The sequence below is a fragment of the Phyllobates terribilis genome, unplaced genomic scaffold (assembly GCF_046119375.1).
Source record: "Phyllobates terribilis strain yellow unplaced genomic scaffold, ASM4611937v1 Scaffold_1__5_contigs__length_1240528914, whole genome shotgun sequence".
Lineage (NCBI taxonomy): Eukaryota > Metazoa > Chordata > Amphibia > Anura > Dendrobatidae > Phyllobates > Phyllobates terribilis.
In genome coordinates this window covers 841,842,141-841,861,892 of record NW_027362761.1, presented here as the reverse complement: position 1 = coordinate 841,861,892, position 19,752 = coordinate 841,842,141, and the positions used below count along the sequence as shown (strand labels likewise).

At 43.5% G+C, this 19,752-nt stretch overlaps 1 non-coding gene across 1 annotated transcript; it reads right to left on the bottom strand.

The window, feature by feature from the left end:
* Window positions 1-5,808: 5,808 nt before the first annotated feature.
* Window positions 5,809-5,880, bottom strand: TRNAC-GCA (transfer RNA cysteine (anticodon GCA)). The gene has a single exon. It is a non-coding gene; the product is annotated as a tRNA-Cys (tRNA).
* Window positions 5,881-19,752: the final 13,872 nt, after the last annotated feature.

Here is a 19,752-nt window from a genome sequence, read left to right as displayed (position 1 = left end):
CTGTATCAACCTACTATTTTATTTTATTTTTAAGTATATGCTGAAATCTGCCTGGTATCTAGAAATGCATCCAGTCCCCGCTTGAACTGGTGTAGTGAATCTGACATTACCGTCTCCTCACTCAGTGAATTCCATATTCTCACTGCTCTTACCGTAAAGAACCCCTTCCTATGCTGGTGCTGAAACCTTTTCTCTTCCAGTCTTAGTGAATGCCCTCTTGTTACCGTAATATCCCTCCTTTTGAACAAATCCCGGGCAAGATCTCTATACTGTCCCCTAACATATTTGTACACATTTATTATGCCCCCCCTCAACCTTCTCTTTTCCAGGCTGAATAGTCCTAGTTTTGCCAACCTCTCTGGGTATTGCAGTCCCTCCATTCCCTTTATTAATTTTGTTGCCCTCCTTTGTATCTTTTCAAGCTCATTTATATCCTTTCTATATATTGGGGCCCATAACTGAGCACAGTATTCCAAGTGTGGTCTGACCAGTGCTTTGTACAGTGGAAGAACAATGTTCTCATCCTTTGCAGCTATACCTCTTCTGATACATCCCATTACCCTGTTTGCCCTTACAGCAACGGCCTGACTTTGGGCACTCCAATTTAGTTTGCTATCAATCAAGATGCCCAAGTCCTTCTCCATCTCTGAATTCCCCAATGATTTCCCATTCAGTGAGTACTGGTGACTTCCATTTTTCCTTCCCATATGTATGACCTTACATTTCTCCTCGTTAAACCTCATTTGCCATTTAATGCTCCACCTACCCAGCTTATCCAAATCCCTCTGTAGGTCTGCACTGTCCTCTTTTGTATTAATTGTTTTACATAACTTTGTGTCATCTGCAAATATTGATATTTTACTATTTATCCCGTTGACTATGTCGTTAATAAAGATATTAAATAACATTGGGCCTAGTGCAGACCCCTGTGGTACCCCACTAGTGATGCTTACCCAATCTGAGAATATTCCATTTATACCCGCCCTCTGCCTTCTATCCTTTAGCCAGTTAGCTATCCACTTGCAGACATTTTCCCCCAGCCCCATCATTCTCATTTTGTATACCAACCTATTATGTGGCACGCTATCGAACGCTTTTGAGAAGTCGAGATACACGACATCCACTGGTTCCCCCTGATCTAATCGAGAGCTAACCTCCTCGTAGAAGTCAATCAGGTTTGTTTGGCAGGAGCGATTCCTCATGAATCCATGTTACATAGTTACATAGTTTATAAGGCTGAAAAAAGACAAGCGTCCATCCAGTTCAGCCTATTTCTTGTGCACTGCAGCTATTCCGCAGCATTGATCCAGGGGAAGGCAAAAAAAACCCATGCGGTATAGGCCAATTTACATCATTGAGGAAAAATTCACTTCCCGACACCAATCTGGCAGTCAGATTAAATCCCTGGATTAATTAATTAAGCATAAGATGTAATTTTATTGTTCTCAAGAAAGGCGTCCAGGCCTCTCTTGAACTCATTAAGTGAGTTGGACATCACCACTTCCTCTCCCAGAGAGTTCCAGAGTCTCACGGCTCTGACCGTAAAGAATCCCCTTCTATGCTGGTGCAGGAACCTCCTTTCCTCCAGACGCATAGTGTGCCCCCTCGTCTTTGTCACCATCCTTGGTATAAACAGGTCATGGGAGAGATCTCTGTACTGCCCCCTGATGTATTTATACATGTTTATGAGGTCTCCCCTAAGCCTTCTCTTTTCCAACGTAAATAGGCCTAATTTTGACAACCTCTCTGGGTATTCTAATCCCTCCATTCCCTTTATTACCTTAGTCGCCCTCCTTTGTACCCTCTCTAGCTCCAATATGTCTTTCCTGAGCACCGGAGCCCAGAACTGTGCACAATATTCTAAGTGCGGCCTTATCAGCGCTTTATACAGAGGAAGAACAATGTTCTCATCATATGCCCCTATTCCTCTTCTGATGCATGCCATGACTCTATTTGCCTTCGCAGCTGCTGCCTGACACTGGGCACTCCAATTTAATTTGCTATTAACCAAGACGCCCAGGTCCTTCTCCATGTCAGATTTCCCCAACGGTTTCCCATTTAATATGTATGGGTGACTGCTGTTTTTCTTTCCCATGTGCATGACCTTACATTTATCAGCATTGAACCCCATTTGCCATTTTTTGGCCCAACTCCCCAATTTATCTAAATCCTCCTGTAGCTGTGCCCTATCCTCATCTGTATTAACTACTTTACAAAGTTTAGTATCATCTGCAAATATTGCTATTTTACTATGCAACCCTTCCACTAGATCATTAATAAATATATTAAATAATATAGGGCCCAAGACAGACCCTTGAGGCACCCCGCTAGTAACCCTGACACCCCCTGAGCTTACTCCATTGATAACCACCCTCTGCTTTCTATCACTCAGCCAGCTATTTACCCACTTGCACACATTATCCCCCAGACCAAGCATTCTCATTTTATATACCAACCTTTTGTGTGGCACGGTATCAAACGCTTCGGAGAAGTCAAGGTGTACAACATCCACTGACTCTCCCCGGTCTAGCTGTGAGCTCACCTCCTCGTAGAAGGCGATCAGGTTTGTTTGGCAGGAGCGATCCCTCATGAATCCATGTTGATATGGAGTTAGACAGTTATTATCATTAAGATATTCTACAATAGCATCTCTAAGAAATCCTTCAAACAATTTACCCACAACAGACGTTAAGCTGACAGGTCTATAGTTCCCAGGGTCACTTTTAGACCCCTTTTTGAATATTGGTACCACATTTTCTTGGCGCCAGTCTAGTGGGACAGTCCCTGTCCATAAAGAGTGCTTGAATATAAGATACAGCGGTCTGTCTATCACATTACTTAATTCTTTTAGTACCCGGGGGTGTATGTCATCTGGGCCTGGTGACTTGTCTATTTTGATATTATTTAGGCGTTTCTGAACTTCCTCCTGGGTTAGGTGGGTGATATTTAGTGGAGGGTTTACTTTATCACTCTGCATTTCCTCCGATAAATTGTTTTCTTTTGTGAAAACAGTGGAGAAGAAGCTATTGAGTAGGTTTGCTTTACCCTCATCGCCCTCTATGATTTTACCCAGGTTATTTTTCAATGGGCCAACTCCATCAGTTTTAATCCTTTTACTGTTTATATAGTTAAAGAACAGTTTGGGATTCGTTTTACTTTCCTTGGCAATTAGTCTCTCTGTCTCCTCTTTTGCTATTCTTATTTGTTTCTTACAGATTTTGTTTTTTTCCCTATAAGATATTAGCGCTTCCTCGCTGCCTTCTTGTTTAAGTTTACCGAAAGCCCTTTTTTTGTTTTTCATTGCCCTCTTGACTTCCTTATTTAGCCACATTGGCTTCCTCCTATTCCTAGCCCTTTTATTCCCATAAGGTATGTACCTTCTACAGTGACTATGTAGGACTGTTTTGAAAATTTCCCATTTTCTATCCGTGCTCCTATTACTAAAGATACTATCCCAGTCTATAAGGTGAAGGGCATCTCTTAGCTGATCAAACTTTGCCCTCCTGAAGTTCAGTGTTTTTGTGACTCCCTTGCTGGGCACCCTACTGGAGCACATGTGGAATTGTATAATGTTGTGGTCACTATTTCCCAGGTGCCCCCCGACCTGCACCTCAGTTATTCTGTCTGGCCTGTTAGTTAATATTAAGTCTAAAAGGGCCGTCCCTCTAGTTGGTTCCTGCACAAGTTGTGACAAATAATTGTCTTTGATAATTGACAGAAACCTGTTTCCTTTCTGAGATCTACAGCTTTCGGTTTCCCAGTCTATATCGGGGTAGTTGAAGTCCCCCATAATAATCACCTCGTTATTTTTTGCTACTTCGTCTATTTGTCTCATTAATAGACTTTCCGTGGCTTCTGCTATATTTGGTGGTTTATAACAGACTCCTATGATAATTTTATTATTGTTTTTTGCCCCATGTATCTCCACCCATAAGGACTCGACCTCCTGGTTTCCTCCCATACATCCTCCCGTATTGTAGGCTTTAGACACGTCTTTACATATAGACAGACTCCACCCCCTTTCCGATTTCTTCGATCCCTTCTAAACAGACTGTAACCCTGTAAGTTAACGGCCCAGTCATAGCTTTCATCTAACCATGTCTCGGTTATTCCCACTATGTCATAGTTACCTGTAGATATTTCTGCTTCCAGTTCATCCATCTTGTTTGTCAGGCTCCTGGCATTTGCTAGCACGCAGTTTACACGATTTTGTTTTGTTCCAATCTTCTCCCTATGGATTGTATTAGAAATTTTCTTACCTCCCTTCCAAGTATCTTGTCTTGGACCTTCTTTGTCACACTTCATATATTTCATTAGTATGTTCTCTGGTTGCATGTTCGTGTCCGGCGTTTTTCTTCCCATCCCCTCTTCTTCTAGTTTAACGCCCTCCTGATGAGTGTTGCAAGTCTCCTGGCGAATGCGTGTTTCCCGGGTTTGTTGAGGTGTAGTCTGTCTCTGGCAAGGAGTCCGTCATAGAGATAATTCACACCGTGGTCCAGGAATCCAAATCCTTGTTGTCTGCACCATCGTCTCAGCCAGTTGTTCACATCAAGGATCCTGTTCCATCTCCTGACGCCATGCCAGTCTACTGGAAGGATAGAAGAAAAAACTACCTGCGTATCCAGTTCCTTTACTTTCTTCCCCAATGCTTCAAAGTCCTTGCAGATTGTCAGTAGGTCCTTCTTTGCCGTGTCATTGGTGCCAACATGTATCAGAAGAAATGGGTGGACATCCTTGGAACTGATGAGCTTCGGTATCCTATCGGTAACATCCTTGATTTTCGCCCCTGGGAGGCAGCATACTTCTCTTGCGGTTATGTTCGGTCTGCAGATAGCTGCTTCTGTTCCTCTCAGTAGTGAATCTCCCACCACCACCACTCTTCTTCCCTTCTTGGCTGTCCTTTTTCTTGTCGCTTCTGGGTGTTTCTGGGTGCTCTTTTCTTTTTTGCTTGCTGGTAGTTCCTCATCCATAGGTGTGCCATCTTCGTCCTCCACAAGTCCTTGGAATCTGTTTCTCAGTTGTGTGGTTGGTGGTGTCTCCATGGTCTTCTTGCTTCTTTTGGTCACTTGCCTCCACTTGTCTGCCTCTGGAGGTTCTCTGACGCTTCCTTCACTTTCCGTGACCAGTAGTGACGCTTCTGTTCTGTCCAGGAAGTCTTCATTTTCCTTGATGAGTTTTAATGTCGCAATTCTTTCTTCCAGTCCCCGCACCTTTTCTTCTAAAAGAGCCAGTAGTCTACACTTCTGGCAGGTGAAGTTGGTTTCAGCTTCTGGTCGATCTGTGAACATGTAGCACATGTTGCAGCTCACCATGTAGGTTGTCACATCTGCCATGCTGCTCCTTGTCCCTGCTGACTTGATGTCTGTCTTCTTTCTTGTGATACCCTAGGATAAACAAATAAACATCGCAGTTTGGCGATGCTTTCCAAGCAGCTGGTCCCGGCTGTACCCAACGATCTTCTAGCTGAAGGAGACTCTTCGCTTTTCCCAGAAGGAACCTGGAATATGCAAATTGTCCTCTTCAAGCTTCAATCCCTGGTTTGGCGATGCTTTCCAAGCAGCTGGTCCCAGCTGTACCCAACGATCTTCTAGCTGAAGGAGACTCTTCGCTTTTCCCAGAAGGAACCTGAAATATGCAAATTGTCCTCTTCAAGCTTCAATCCCTGGTTTGGCGATGCTTTCCAAGCAGCTGGTCCCAGCTGTACCCAACGATCTCCTAGCTGAAGGAGACTCTTCGCTTTTCCCAGAAGGAACCTGGAATATGCAAATTGTCCTCTTCAAGCTTCAATCCCTGGTTAAATTTATCTTCAGGGGGCACTCGGAGTTGAACCAAGGACCTCTTGATCTGCAGTCAAATGCTCTACCACTAAGCTATACCCCCAATACTACTAAGCTATACCCCCAATACTACTAAGCTATACCCCCAATATGTTGGTTCGGGATTAAAAGATTATTAGCATCAAGATGCTCCGTAATTGCCTCTTTAATGAAGCTTTCAAAAATTTTGGCCACAACGGACGTCAGACTCACCGGCCGATAGTTTCCGGCGTCACTTTTCGCTCCCTTTTTGAATATTGGCACTACATTCGCCTGTCGCCAATCAAGTAGTACAGACCCAGTCTCAACAGAGTCCTTAAATATAAGATATAACGGTCTGTCTATCACATTACTTAGTTCCCTTAATACCCGTGGGTGTATGCCATCAGGTACTGGTGATTTGTTTATTTTAATGTTACTGAGGCGTTTCTGTACCTCAACTTGGGTTAGATTAGTCATACTTAGTGGAGGATTAAGCTTGTCACTTCTCATTTCTCCTGTTAGTTCTATTTCCTTTGTGAAAGTTGTCGAAAAAAAATTATTTAATAGATTAGCTTTATCCTCATCTTTCTCTATGATTTTGCCTTCCTCACTTTTTATCGGTCCAATATTATCCGATTTAATCCTTTTACTATTTATATACGTAAAGAACAGTTTGGGATTTGATCTACTTTCCCTAGCAATAAGTTTCTCTGTTTCCTCCTTCGCTATTTTTATTTGTTTTTTACAGGTTCTCGTTTTTTCCTTGTAACACATTAGTGCCTCCTTACTGTTTTCCTGTTTTAATCTCTTGAATGCCTCTTTTTTGCTATTTAACGCCCCTTTTACGTTCTTGTTCAACCATATTGGTTTCCTCTTATTTCTGGCCCTTTTATTCCCATACGGTATATACCTCTCGCACTGAGTATTCAGAATTCTTTTGAAGGTTTCCCATTTACTATTCGTATTCCATTGATTAAGTACTTTGTCCCAGTCAATAAGTTGAAGGTTTTCTATCAGCTGATCAAACTTCGCCCTCCTAAAGTTTAATGTTTTTGTTGTTCCCTTATTGATAACCCTACTGAAGGGCATTTTGAAGTCGATAATATTATGATCGCTATTACCTAGGTGCCCCCCTATCTGTACCTCAGTTATTCTATCAGGCCGATTAGTCAATATTAAGTCCAACACGGCCTTCCCTCTCGTTGGTTCCTGCACTAGTTGGGAGAGATAATTATCCTTAATATTTGTCAAGAACCTTTTTCCTTTCTGAGATCTACAGGTTTCTGTTTCCCAGTCAATATCCAGGTAGTTGAAATCCCCCATTACAATCACTTCATTATGTTTTGCTACTTTGTCTATTTGTCCTAATAGCAGATTCTCATTCTCCTCTGTTATATTTGGTGGCTTATAGCAGACCCCCAGTAATATTTTATTATTATTTTTTGCCCCCTCTATCTCTACCAACATGGATTCGACCCCCTCTTCTCCCTCTCCTATATCTTCCCTTAGTCTGGGTTTTAGACATGACTTTACATATAAGCAGACTCCTCCGCCTTTCCCCTGTTTCCGGTCCCTTCTAAATAAACTATAATCTAATAAATTTACCGCCCAGTCGTAGCTATCGTCTAGCCAAGTCTCTGTTATACCTACGATGTCATACCTCTCCTCCGATATAAGCGCCCGCAGCTCATCCGCCTTATTGGTCAGGCTTCTTGCGTTGGTCAGCATGCAAGATAAAACTTTGGGGTTATTTAGCATCCTATTCTTCTCTAACGATCTAACTGTACTATCCCCAGTGTTTGTGTTTGTTGTGGCACAATTTCAGCTTGCCCACGGCCTCGGCCTCTGAATGCACCATCACCATTACATCCACTTCCCGGCCCTTGCCACGTGCCTTGACCATTTTAAATGGAGGACAATATTTTCCATATTCACTACAAATGGCTGAATTTGGACCGCAGTTATATGTGATACGTCTGACTGACAGCCACGGTTTTAAATAGCGGGCCTGTAGTTTACTATTGTTCACAGCGAGTACGTGTGAATAGCTTCACTGACACACTGCAACAAACTGTAAATGGGAGGACAGAAATGACTGAATTTGTGCCCCAGTTATATGTAATACATCTGACGGACAACCACGGTTTTAAATAGCGGGCCTGTAGCTTACTATTCTTCACAGCGAGCACATGTGAATAGCTACACTGACACACTGCAACAAACTGTAAATAGAGGACAGAAATGGCTGAATTTGGAGCTCAGTTATATGTGACACAACTCAGGGACAACCACGGTTTTAAATAGCGGGCCTGTAGTTTACTATTCTTCACAGCGAGGACATGTGAATAGCTTCACTGACACACTGCAACAAACTGTAAATGGGAGGACAGAGATGGCTGAATTTGGACCCCAGTTATATGTAATACATCTGACGGACAACCACGGTTTTAAATAGAGGGCCTGTAGTTTACTATTCTTCACAGCGAGCACATGTGAATAGCTTCACTGACACACTGCAACAAACTGTAAATGGAGGACAGAAATGGCTGAATTTGGACCGCAGTTATATGTGATACGTCTGACGGACAACCACGGTTTTCAATAGAGGACCTGTAGTTTACTATTCTTCACAGTGAGCACATTTGAATAGCGTCACTGTTACACTGCAACAATCTGTAAATGGAGGCCAATGATTTCCACGTTCACTGCAAATTTCTGGATTTTTATCGCTGTAATATGGAAAAGATCTGGCTGTAGTCTGCAGTGCTAACAAGCAAACGGAGCAGAAAAAATGTGTACTCTGGATTGATTTTTAAGCAAATAATCAGGATTAAGATCCCAAAAAAATTAGCCCTGGCCCGATATTTGGGGCTATGTCTACAAATATCTGTAACAGCAGGAACAGACAGAATGTGCAATGGACCCTCTTGTGCTGCATATATTGCCATAAACCCTGCCTGCCTTGATTTTTAAGCAAATAATCGGGATTAAGATAAAAAAATCTCAGCAGCAGCTCTCCCTACTCTGCCTATTTCCAGGGTAGACTGTGACGAGCCTAGCTTCACCGGGTCTTAAATAGCCCCGATGACGCTATGCGGCCAGCCAATCACTGTAATGACACAACCAACATGGCTGCGGCATTACAGTGCATGGCAAGCAAACCCTGCGTGTTCATTGGCTCTCTAAAGAGTGCCAAACATGCAAGGTGAGTACTGAGTAGTGGCGAGCACGTTCGCTCATCACTAGTCACAATCTCTTCAGGTAAAATATCATCATGTAGATTTTGCTGGATTTCCATCAGTTCCTTCTTCAGTGTGGATAAAGTCTGATTATTGTGTGACACAATCAGTTGAAAAAATGTTAAAGAACATTTTGAACATGCTTCTTCCCATTTCTGTATAAATGTCCCCTCATTGATTAGAAAAGATGGGAAAACTTGCACATGTAATCTTTTGGGGATCAAATTGGCAAGTATATATTTCGCCAAGGAAGTCCTATTCCACCACGTCTATGTACGTGTATGTAACGTATTGCTCAACGTGAAGCATGGTGGATCTACAAGTTATATACACTTTTTCCATCTGGCCTTAACGACAACATCAGTTTTATGCTGTTCCTTTAACCCCTTAAGCCCCGAGGGTGGTTTGCACGTTAATTACCAGGCAAATTTTTACATTTCTGACCACTGTCGCTTTATGAGGTAATTACTCTGGAACGCTTCAACGGATCCCCCTGATTCTGAGATTGTTTATTCGTGACATATTGTACTTCATGATTGTGGTAAAATTTCTTCGATATCACTTGCGTTTATTTGTGAAAAAAACGGAAATTTGGTGAAAATTTTGAAAATTTTGCAATTTTCAAAATTTTAATTTTTATGCCCTTAAATCAGAGAGATATGTCACACAAAAGAGTTAATAAATAACATTTCCCACATGTTTACTTTACATCAGCACAATTTTGGAACCAAAATTTTTTTTTGTTAGGGAGCTATAAGGGTTAAAAGTTGACAAGCGATTTCTCATTTTTCCAACAAAATTTACAAAACCATTTTTTTAGGGACCACATCACATTTGAAGCCACTTTGAGAGGTCTTTATGACAGAAAATACCCAAAAGTGACACCATTCTAAAAACTGCACCCCTCAAGGTGCTCAAAACCACATTCAAGAACTTTATTAACCTTTCAAGTGCTTCACAGGAATTTTTTGAATGTGGAAGAAAAAAATGAACATTTAACTTTAGACCCAATTTTTTTTATTTTCACAGGGGTAACAAGAAAAAATGGACCCCAAAATTTGTTGTGCAATTTCCCCTGGGCACTCAGATACCCAATATTTGGGGAAAAAACACTGTTTGGGCGCACGGCAGGGCTCGGAAGGGAAGGAGCGCGTTTTCGTTTTTCTTTACTTAGCTGCTTTTTTCTTGCCATAATGCAAATTCTAACAGTCTATTCAGTAGGACTATCAGCTGTGTATCCACCAGACTTCTGCACAACACAACTGATGGTCCCAACCCCATTTATAAGGCAAGAAATCCCACTTATTAAACCTGACAGGGCACACCTGTGAAGTGAAAACCATTTCCGGTGACTACCTCTTGAAGCTCATCAAGAGAATGCCAAGAGTGTGCAAAGCAGTCATCAAAGCAAAAGATGGCTACTTTGAAGAACCTAGAATATAAGACATATTTTCAGTTGTTTCACACTTTTTTGTTAAGTATATAATTCCACATGTGTTAATTCATAGTTTTGATGCCTTCAGTCTGAATGTACAATTTTCATAGTCATGAAAATACAGAAAAATCTTTAAATGAGAAGGTGTGTCCAAACTTTTGGTCTGTACTATATATATATATATATATATATATATATATATATATATATATATACAGTATACTGTATTTATTGACTTGTATTTCATGATACCTACATTTTCTATATATGTTTGCACCTGCACCTTAATTTGATTGCTATGTAAATACATTATACTTTATGTAAAATGTACATTATGTCCTCAATATTATGTTATATCTATACCCTTTTATCCTATTTAACCCTGTGAGCTTTACTTCTTTTGATCACGTTTATTGCAATTATGTGTCCATTACCATAGCCACCCCCCTCATTTGACCAATTCCATAGTGATTTCCTTCATGTGAATATCACTATAGTGATCCCTCCCATGTGAACGTTACCATAGCAATTCCTCTCACATTCAGTAGTTGGATCGCTATACTTCACATCAGTGTTCAGGTGACTGTGATGCTGCTGCTCACATTCCGACTGCGTCACTGGTCATGTGACTAAGACATCAGCGGACGGCCACTATGCTCACTGCTGTATATAGAGGGAGGGAGGAGATCTCTTTACGCCATATGCATCATTGACCATGTGACCGCTGTGTCATTAGTCACATGATCGCAAACATGGCAGTCTTACTTACATCACTGGCCACATGACCACTACGTCAATGGTCACATGTTTGATGTCTTTGACCATCCTTTTGGTTGAATTGTTTCTTGTGTGCATGCTTTTGGTCGATGGGCGGGCCGTCTATGTATGGCATCTGAAATCACTTCTTCCCTCAAGATGATGTTCCTTCATTCGTCACATGTGTAACAACTTATTCACATTACCAACGGTATCTGATTGGTTATCATTAGTGATGAGCGAACGTGCTCGCCACTGTTTGGTACTCGCCCAACGCTCGGTGAATATTTCCGGGTTGCTCGGGTGGGAACTCGGGTCCCCTACCTGCATGTTTGGTGCTCTTTAGAGAGCCAATAAACATTCAGGGATTGCCTGCCACGCACTGTAATGCCATAGCCATGTTGGGTGTCGGCATTACAGTGATTGTCTGGCCGTACAGCATCATCAGGTCTATATAAGACCTGGCGCTGCTATGCTCGTCACATTCTACTCGGAATCAGGCAGAGTAGGGAGAGGTGCTGCTGCATCAGGGAGAGATTAGCTTCTTTACAATTAGTAACACAACATATATACAGTATATATCCATCTGAATTAACAGTCCTACTGAGGACTAATCCAGCTGCATATATTCAGTGGTGATAGCAGGAGTTAGGCAGGCAGGCAATGTATGTGGCAGACAGCAGTGCATGATATAGCACAAGAGGGTCCATTGAACGTCCTGTTAGTATAGGTATTTCACAACATTTTATATATATATATATATATATATATATACAGTGGTGGCCAAAAGTATTGGCACCGCTGCAATTCTGTCAGATAATACTCAGTTTCTTCCTGAAAATGATTGCAATCACAAATTCTTTGGTATTATTATCTTCATTTAATTTGTCTTCAATGAAAAAACACAAAAAGAATTGTCCTAAAGCCAAATTGGATATAATTCCACACCAAACCTAAAAAAGGGGGTGGACAAAAGTATTGGCACTGTTTGAAAAATCATGTGATGCTTCTCTAATTCGTGTAATTAACAGCACCTGCAACTTACCTGTGGCACCTAACAGGTGTTGGCAATAACTAAATCACACTTGCAGCCAGTTAACATGGATTAAAGTTGACTCAACCTCTGTCCTGTGTCCTTGTGTGTACCACATTGAGCATGGAGAAAAGAAAGACCAAAGAACTGTCTGAGGACTTGAGAGGAATTGTGAGGAAGAATGAGCAATCTCAAGGCTACAAGTCCATCTCCAAAGACCTGAATGCTCCTGTGTCTTCCGTGCACAGTGTCATCAAGAAGTTTAAAGCCCATGGCACTGTGGCTAACCTCCCTAGATGTGGACGGAAAAGAAAAATTGACGAGAGATTTCAATGCAAGATTGTGCAGATGGTGGATAAAGAACCTCGACTAACATCCAAATAAGTTCAAGCTGCCCTGCAGTCTGACGGTGCAACAGTGTCAACCCGTACTATCCGTCGGCGTCTGAATGAAAAGGGACTGTATGGTAGGATACCCAGGAAGACCCCACTTCTTACCCCGAGACATAAAACAGCCAGGCTGGAGTTTGCCAAAACTTACCTGAGAAAGCCTAAAACATTTTGGAAGAATGTTCTCTGGTCAGATGAGACAAAAGTAGAGCTTTTTGGGAAAAAACATCAACATAGAGTGTACAGGAAAAAAAAGAGGCATTCAAAGAAAAGAACACGGCCCCTACAGTCAAATATGGCGGAGGTTCCCTGATGTTTTGGGGTTGCTTTGCTGCCTCTGGCACTGGACTGCTTGACTGTGTGCATGGCATTATGAAGTCTGAAGACTACCAACAAATTTTGCAGCATAATGTAGGGCCCAGTGTGGGAAAGCTGGGTCTCCCTCAGAGGTCATGGGTCTTCCAGCAGGACAATGACCCAAAACACACTTCCAAAAGCACTATAAAATGGTTTGAGAGAAAGCACTGGAGACTTCTAAGGTGGCCAGCAATGAGTCCAGACCTGAATCCCATAGAACACCTGTGGAGAGATCTCAAAATGGCAGTTTGGAGAAGGCACCCTTCAAATATCAGGGACCTGGAGCAGTTTTCCAAAGAAGAATGGTCTATAATTCCAGCAGAGCATTGTAAGAAACTCATTGATGGTTACCGGAAGCGGTTGTTCGCAGTTATTTTGGCTAAAGGTTGTGCAACCAAGTATTAGGCTGAGGGTGCCAATACTTTTGTCTGGCCCATTTTTGGAGTTTTGTGTGAAATGATCAATGATTTGATTTTTGCTTCATTCTCTTTTGTGTTTTTTCCTTGCAAGCAAATTAAATGAAGATAATAATACCAAAGAATTTGTGATTGCAATCATTTTCAGGAAGAAAGTGAGTATTATCTGACAGAATTGCAGGGGTGCCAATACTTTTGGCCACCACTGTATATATATATGCATATCTCCATCTCAACTAACAGTCCTTCTGAGGACTAATCCTGCTGCATATAATCAGTGCTAGGCAGACAGGCAGTGTATGTGGCAGACTGCAGTGTATGATACAGCAAAATAGGGTCCACTGAACGTCCTGTCTACTGCTGCTGTAATAATTACAGATATTTGTAGACATGGCCCCAGATATCAGGGGCCAGGGAAAAAAAATTTTTGATCTTAATCCTGGTTAAAAAGCAATCCAGAGTACACCATTTTTCTGCTCCATTTGCTTGTTTTCATTGCAGAATAAAGCCAGATCTGTTCCATATTTCAGTGATAAAAATCCAGAAATTTAAACTGTACATGGAAAATATTAACCTCCTTTTCCATTCTGTTGCAGTGTGTCAGTCAAGCTATTCACACTAGGTCTCAGTGTAGAATAGTATTGGTAAATTACAGGCCTGTTATTTAAAACCGTGGTTCTCTGTCAGACATAACACCTATAAGAGTGTTCCAAAATCAGCTATTTCTTCCATTTTCATTCTGTGGCAGTGTGTCGGTAAAGCTATTCACACTAGATGTCTGTGATGGATAGTATTAGCAAATTACAGGCCCACTATTTAAAACCGTGGTTCTCTGTCAGATGTATCACGTATAACTGCGTTACAAAATCAGCAATTTCTCGTGAACGTGGATAATATTGTCCTCCATTATAAATGGGCAAGGTGCATAGCAAGGGACGGGGAAGTGGATGTGATGGTGATGGTGCATGCAGAGGCAGAGGACGTGGCCGTGGACAAGCTGAAATTGTGCCACAACAAACTCCCACATCTTGTCGCTCGACCTTCCTGTCCCAATTACTAGGGGACCACAAAACACCACTATTGAACACAGAGCAGTGTCAAAAGGTTGTTGGTTGGATAACAGATAATGCTTCCAGTCACTTAGCCACCACCACCACCACCACCCTGTCTTCCACACGGTCAAGTCTCAGTAGCCGTGAGTCTGGACCGCATATTCCTCACCCTGATCCTCCTTCCTCCGACCATGTCGAGTGCCCGGAGACAACTAATCCCACACTTGGACACTCAGAATAGCTGTTCACTTCTCCATTTGTAGAGTCGGGCCTCTCGCCCGGCCAGCTTCAAGTGGATCAAGAGGAGAATGCATGTAGCGATGCCCAAATATTGAAGCAGCCACGGTCACACGAAGGCGATGGTGGGAAAGTGCAATTACTGTTGCAAAAGGTGGATGATGATGATGATGAGACCCAATTGCCAGAAAGTCAGGAGGAGGACCAGGGTGCGTAAATGAAAGACGAGGTGGTGGATAATATAGTAACTGACCCAACCTGGCAGGGGGACATACAGAGCAAGGACAGCAGTACACAGGGGGAGGGAGGCGTAGCACCACAACAGGCCGGAAGAAGCCGTGTGGTGGCCGCAGACACAAGGCGGGAAAGCGTTCCTTGTAACGCCAACACGACGGAAGTTGCCAGTACAACTGTTAGGTCTTCCCGAGTCTGGTTATTTTTTAAAGACACTGCAGATAACCCCAAAAAGGCCATTTTCACCTCCTTCCAGGCCAGCATCAGTCAGCAGGGGTAGCAAAACTAGCAGCCTGACCACCACCAGCATTATCAGGCACATGGCAGCAAAGCACCCGACTAAGTAGGCCGAACCTCAGAGTCCAGAAACAGTGTCTGCGGGTGACACCACTGTTTGTTCTGCTGTTGTGCGTGCATGCCAATCCCCTGTCCATGGCACATGCCAAGATGCCTCCCGCCCTGCACCTGTTGTTGAACACTCTCAACTAGCACCATCAGCAAGCACATCCACATCCTTGTCCCAGCGCAGCGTTCAGTTGGTTCGTGGAGACGGAAGCTTTCCGCAACCTGATGGCGGCGGCCGCCCCTCGGTACTCAGTCCCCAGCCGCCACTATTTCTTCCGGTGTGCCGTCCCCGCATTACACAAACACGTGTCTCACAACATTAGCCGTGCCCTCAACAATGCAGTTACTGGGAAAGTCCACCTAACCACGGACATGTGGACAAGTGCTTGTGGGCAGGGATGGTACATCTAGCTGATGGCACACTGGGTTAATAAAGTGGAAGCGGGGACCAAGCCGGATCTTGGGATGGAACACGTCCTCCCGACGCCGAGGATTGTGGGCCCTGGGTCAATCAGGTTTTCCCCCACATTCTACAGCTCCTGCATCTCCTCCTCCTCTTCAGCTTTCATCTCCGAAATGACAACATCAGTGGCAAGCTGGAAGCACTGCAGCACTGCCTTGGCCAAGCGGCAACAGGCTGTGCCGAAGCTAATATGCTTAGGTGACAAACCGCACAACGCTTAAGAGTTGTGGACAGCTCTGAAAAAGCAGGAAGATCTGTGGCTGACACCGCTGATCCTACAGCCAGGCATGGTCATGTGTGACAATGGCCGGAACCTGGTGGCGGCTCTGAGACAAGGCGAGCTCACACACGTACCATGCCTGGCCTATGTGCTTAACCTCGTGGTTCAGCGGTTTCTCAAAACCTACCCGGATCTGTCGGATCTGCTTGTCAAAGTACGCTGCCTGTGTGCCCATTTTAGAAAGTCAGCTACAGTTTCCGCCGCCCTTGCCGTGCTTCAGCAGCATTTGCAGTTTCCAGTTCACCGACTGATCTGCGATGTCCCCACACTTTGGAACCCTACATTGCAGATGTTGCGAAGGATTTGTGAGCAGAAGAGGGTAGTTGTTGACTACCAGCATCAACAAGGCCGTCGGTATTCACATCTGACTCCACACACAAAACCTCAGGAGTAGACATGGATGTCAGACATATGTACCATCCTCCAAAACTTTGAGGACTCCACCAAGATGGTGAGCGGCAATGATGCCATAATTAGAGTCACCATCTTGCTTCTCCGTCTTCTGAAACGCTCTCTGCTCACAATTAAAGAGGATGCTTTGCAAGCAGAGCACGATGAGATGGAGCAAGGAACCATACAGGGTGATCCCACACAGCCCAGCCTCATCTCATCCCAACGTGGATTGGGTGACAATTAGGAAGAGGAGGAGGAGGAAGAACAGGAGCTAGTTTCCTGCGCTATAGATGGTACTACCTGCACAACTGTCATACTGTCTGTTCAGCGTGGATGGCCTGAGGACAGGGAGGAGGAGGATGAGAAGGACAGCATGGTCAGTCGTCCTCTTGGTGAGGACACAGAAGTCTTCCCAGTTAGCAGTCTGGCACACATGGCTGAGTTTATGTTACGCTGCCTTTCCTGTGACCTTCACGTTATCCAAATTTTGGGTGACAGTCATTACTGGTTGGTGACACTTCTAGACTTACACTACAAGGAGGACTTTCTGTCTCTTATTCCCTTGCAGGATAGGCCTAATAAAATGGTGCAGTACGAGAAGGCCCTTGTTGCGGAATTATTTAAAAAATTCCCATCTGAAAACGCTGGTGGCAGAGGTCACAGTTCGTTGAACAACCAAGGAGTACAGGCGAGAGAGACACAAATGCAATCCAGCAGAGACAGGGGAACACTTTCAAAGTTCTGGGACAGTTTTCACAGACCCTCCCATCGCATAGGCCCTGAGGCGCGGGGTACTCTCACAAGGAGGGAAAAGTTTCAGAAGATGGTGAGGGAGTACCTTGCCGACAGTAACAACGTCCTCCGTGATTCCTCTATGCCTTATAATTATTGGGTATCCAAGCTGTACACGTGGCATGAACTGGCTCTCTACGCCTTGGAGGTCCTTGCCTACCCTGCTGTTAGCGTTTTGTCGGAGCGGGTTTTTAGTGCCGCCGGTGGAATTATAACAAATAGGCGCATCCGCCTGTCAACTGAAAATGCTGACAGGCTGACTCTTATAAAAATCAACAAGGGCTGGATTGGGCCAGACTTCTCAACACCACCGAATGATAGCAGTGTAACATAAACTCAAATACAGTGTCTTTTTTTGGGAGGTCTAACTCTATTCCCATGCACATCTGTCTTCACACCCAGACATGGGTATACGCTTCCTGATTTTGTCTATTTGCTCTTGTCCTCCTCCTCCGCATCGACATCCTCCACCACCATATCACCACCATATGTACCATACCAACATATCTACGTCTCTTGTAAGGGGCATTGGAGTTCCTCCAAATTTTTGGCAGCCGTCGCTTCACCGCATAGGAAAACAGTATGGGAGACACACTTTCTAATAATGAGAACATTGTTTTCAGGAGGCCCTCTGACCTCTACGTCTCTTGCAAGGGACATTGGAGTTCCTCCAAATTTTTAGCAGCCGTTGCTTCACTGCATAGGCAAACAGTATGGGAGACACACTTCCTAATAATAGGAACATTGTTTTCAGGAGGCCCTCCGACCTCTACGTCTCTTGCAAGGGGCATTGGAGTGCCTCCAAATTTTTGACAGCCATTGCAGTCACTCCATAGGCAAACAGTTTGGGAGACCCTCTCCTTTCTAATGGGAACATGTCGTTACCGTGGCCCAGCTCTATGTGTCTTTAAATTGTTACTAGGGTTGTTCCTAAATTTTGGCAGCCGTTGGACTCACTGCATACTGTATAATTGAATAGCAGACACTCTCCTTTATAATGGGAACATGTCGTTACCGTGGCCCAGCTCTATGTGTCTTTAAATTGTTACTAGGGTTTTTCCTAAATTTTGGCAGCCGTTGGACTCACTGCATACCCTATAACTGTATAGCAGACCCTCTTCTTTCTAATGGTAACATTTTTTTACTGAGACCCACCTCTATGTCTCTTCAAAGGAGTATTGGGGTTGTGTCCTAATACGCAATAACGCATACATCAATAATGCATACGCAATAACAGTATAGGAGACCCACTCATTAATAATGGCCGACTGCTGGCCCTTTAAGAATAGTAAGGCTGTAAAAATTGTGTTTATGACTTTCACAGTCCCTCCTACCATAAATGAAACAGGATGTGTCTGATGATGTTTCACACACCACATCGCCAGATAAGGTTGTAAAATGTTAAAAGGACATTTCCTGGTGAATGCATTTGTCTTGGTTGAAAGCAAAGCAAAAGTGCAAAAACGCATCAAAAACGCTACATGTGAACATAGCCCAAGGTGTGCAGGAGCATTTTTGGTTTTGGTTATTTATTTTGCCTTATATACAAGTCATTATTCTTGAAAGGAAATTTCTTAACATATTTCCCAGGAAAATCCATTTTAGTTTAGTTTCTGTATGTTTTATTGAGTCCATAAAAGTGGTGTAATAACTCTGACAACGTTGTTGACAGCAGTGACCAGGGAGTCAGAAATGCTACAAGGGGTCTTCCCCATGCTGTTCCCATGTCATTTGAGCACTGTTCCCATCGATTTTGGCAATTTTTAGGTCCTCTGCAGACAGCCGGGAGGAGCTGCCAGAAAACTGCTCGCATTTCCCATACACTTACATTGGGCTCGTTACTCAGACCGAGCAATCGAGCATTCCAATTTACTCGACTCAAACAACGAGTACCCGAGCATTTTAGTGCTTGCTCATCACTAGTTATCATAACTGTAAATAGCCTAGATATGCAGTTTGCCATCAGCCCTTGACAAAGCTAGGTGCGAAACGCGCATCGACTGTAGTTCTTTTCTTGACTGGTACCTCTCTTAATTATTCTTTCAGTAATAAGGAAGAACAATCCATTAGTTGTTTGTCACACTCCTGCCAGAAGCAAGATGGAGCACGGCGAGACGGAAGGGAAGAGGAGCTCTGCCACTAGGGAAAGTTTATAGAGGGGCACCCCTGACACTTTCCCTGTGCAACCCTAACCTCCCTAGCATTCCTAGATAGATTTTTTCACCCCTTACGGCGATCACGTTCCTATCCCTGTCTTACCCTGAGAACGACCCTGACTAGTGAATGAGCAACAGTTATGCTGTAGTTATGCTCTAACATAAAGAAACAAAGGCAAACAAACAAGGATGAAAGAAACAATAATCACTCAATGTGCCCCTAGACTACAGAAGAGGGAAAGGGGAAGGAAAAGGTGAGTCTAACCAAATAAGAGAGGTAAAGGAAGATACTCAAACAAACTTCCAAACAGATATCTCCAGAGACTACTTTCTTCACACAGCTCACACCTCCAGCTCTAAACCATGTTATAGCAAGT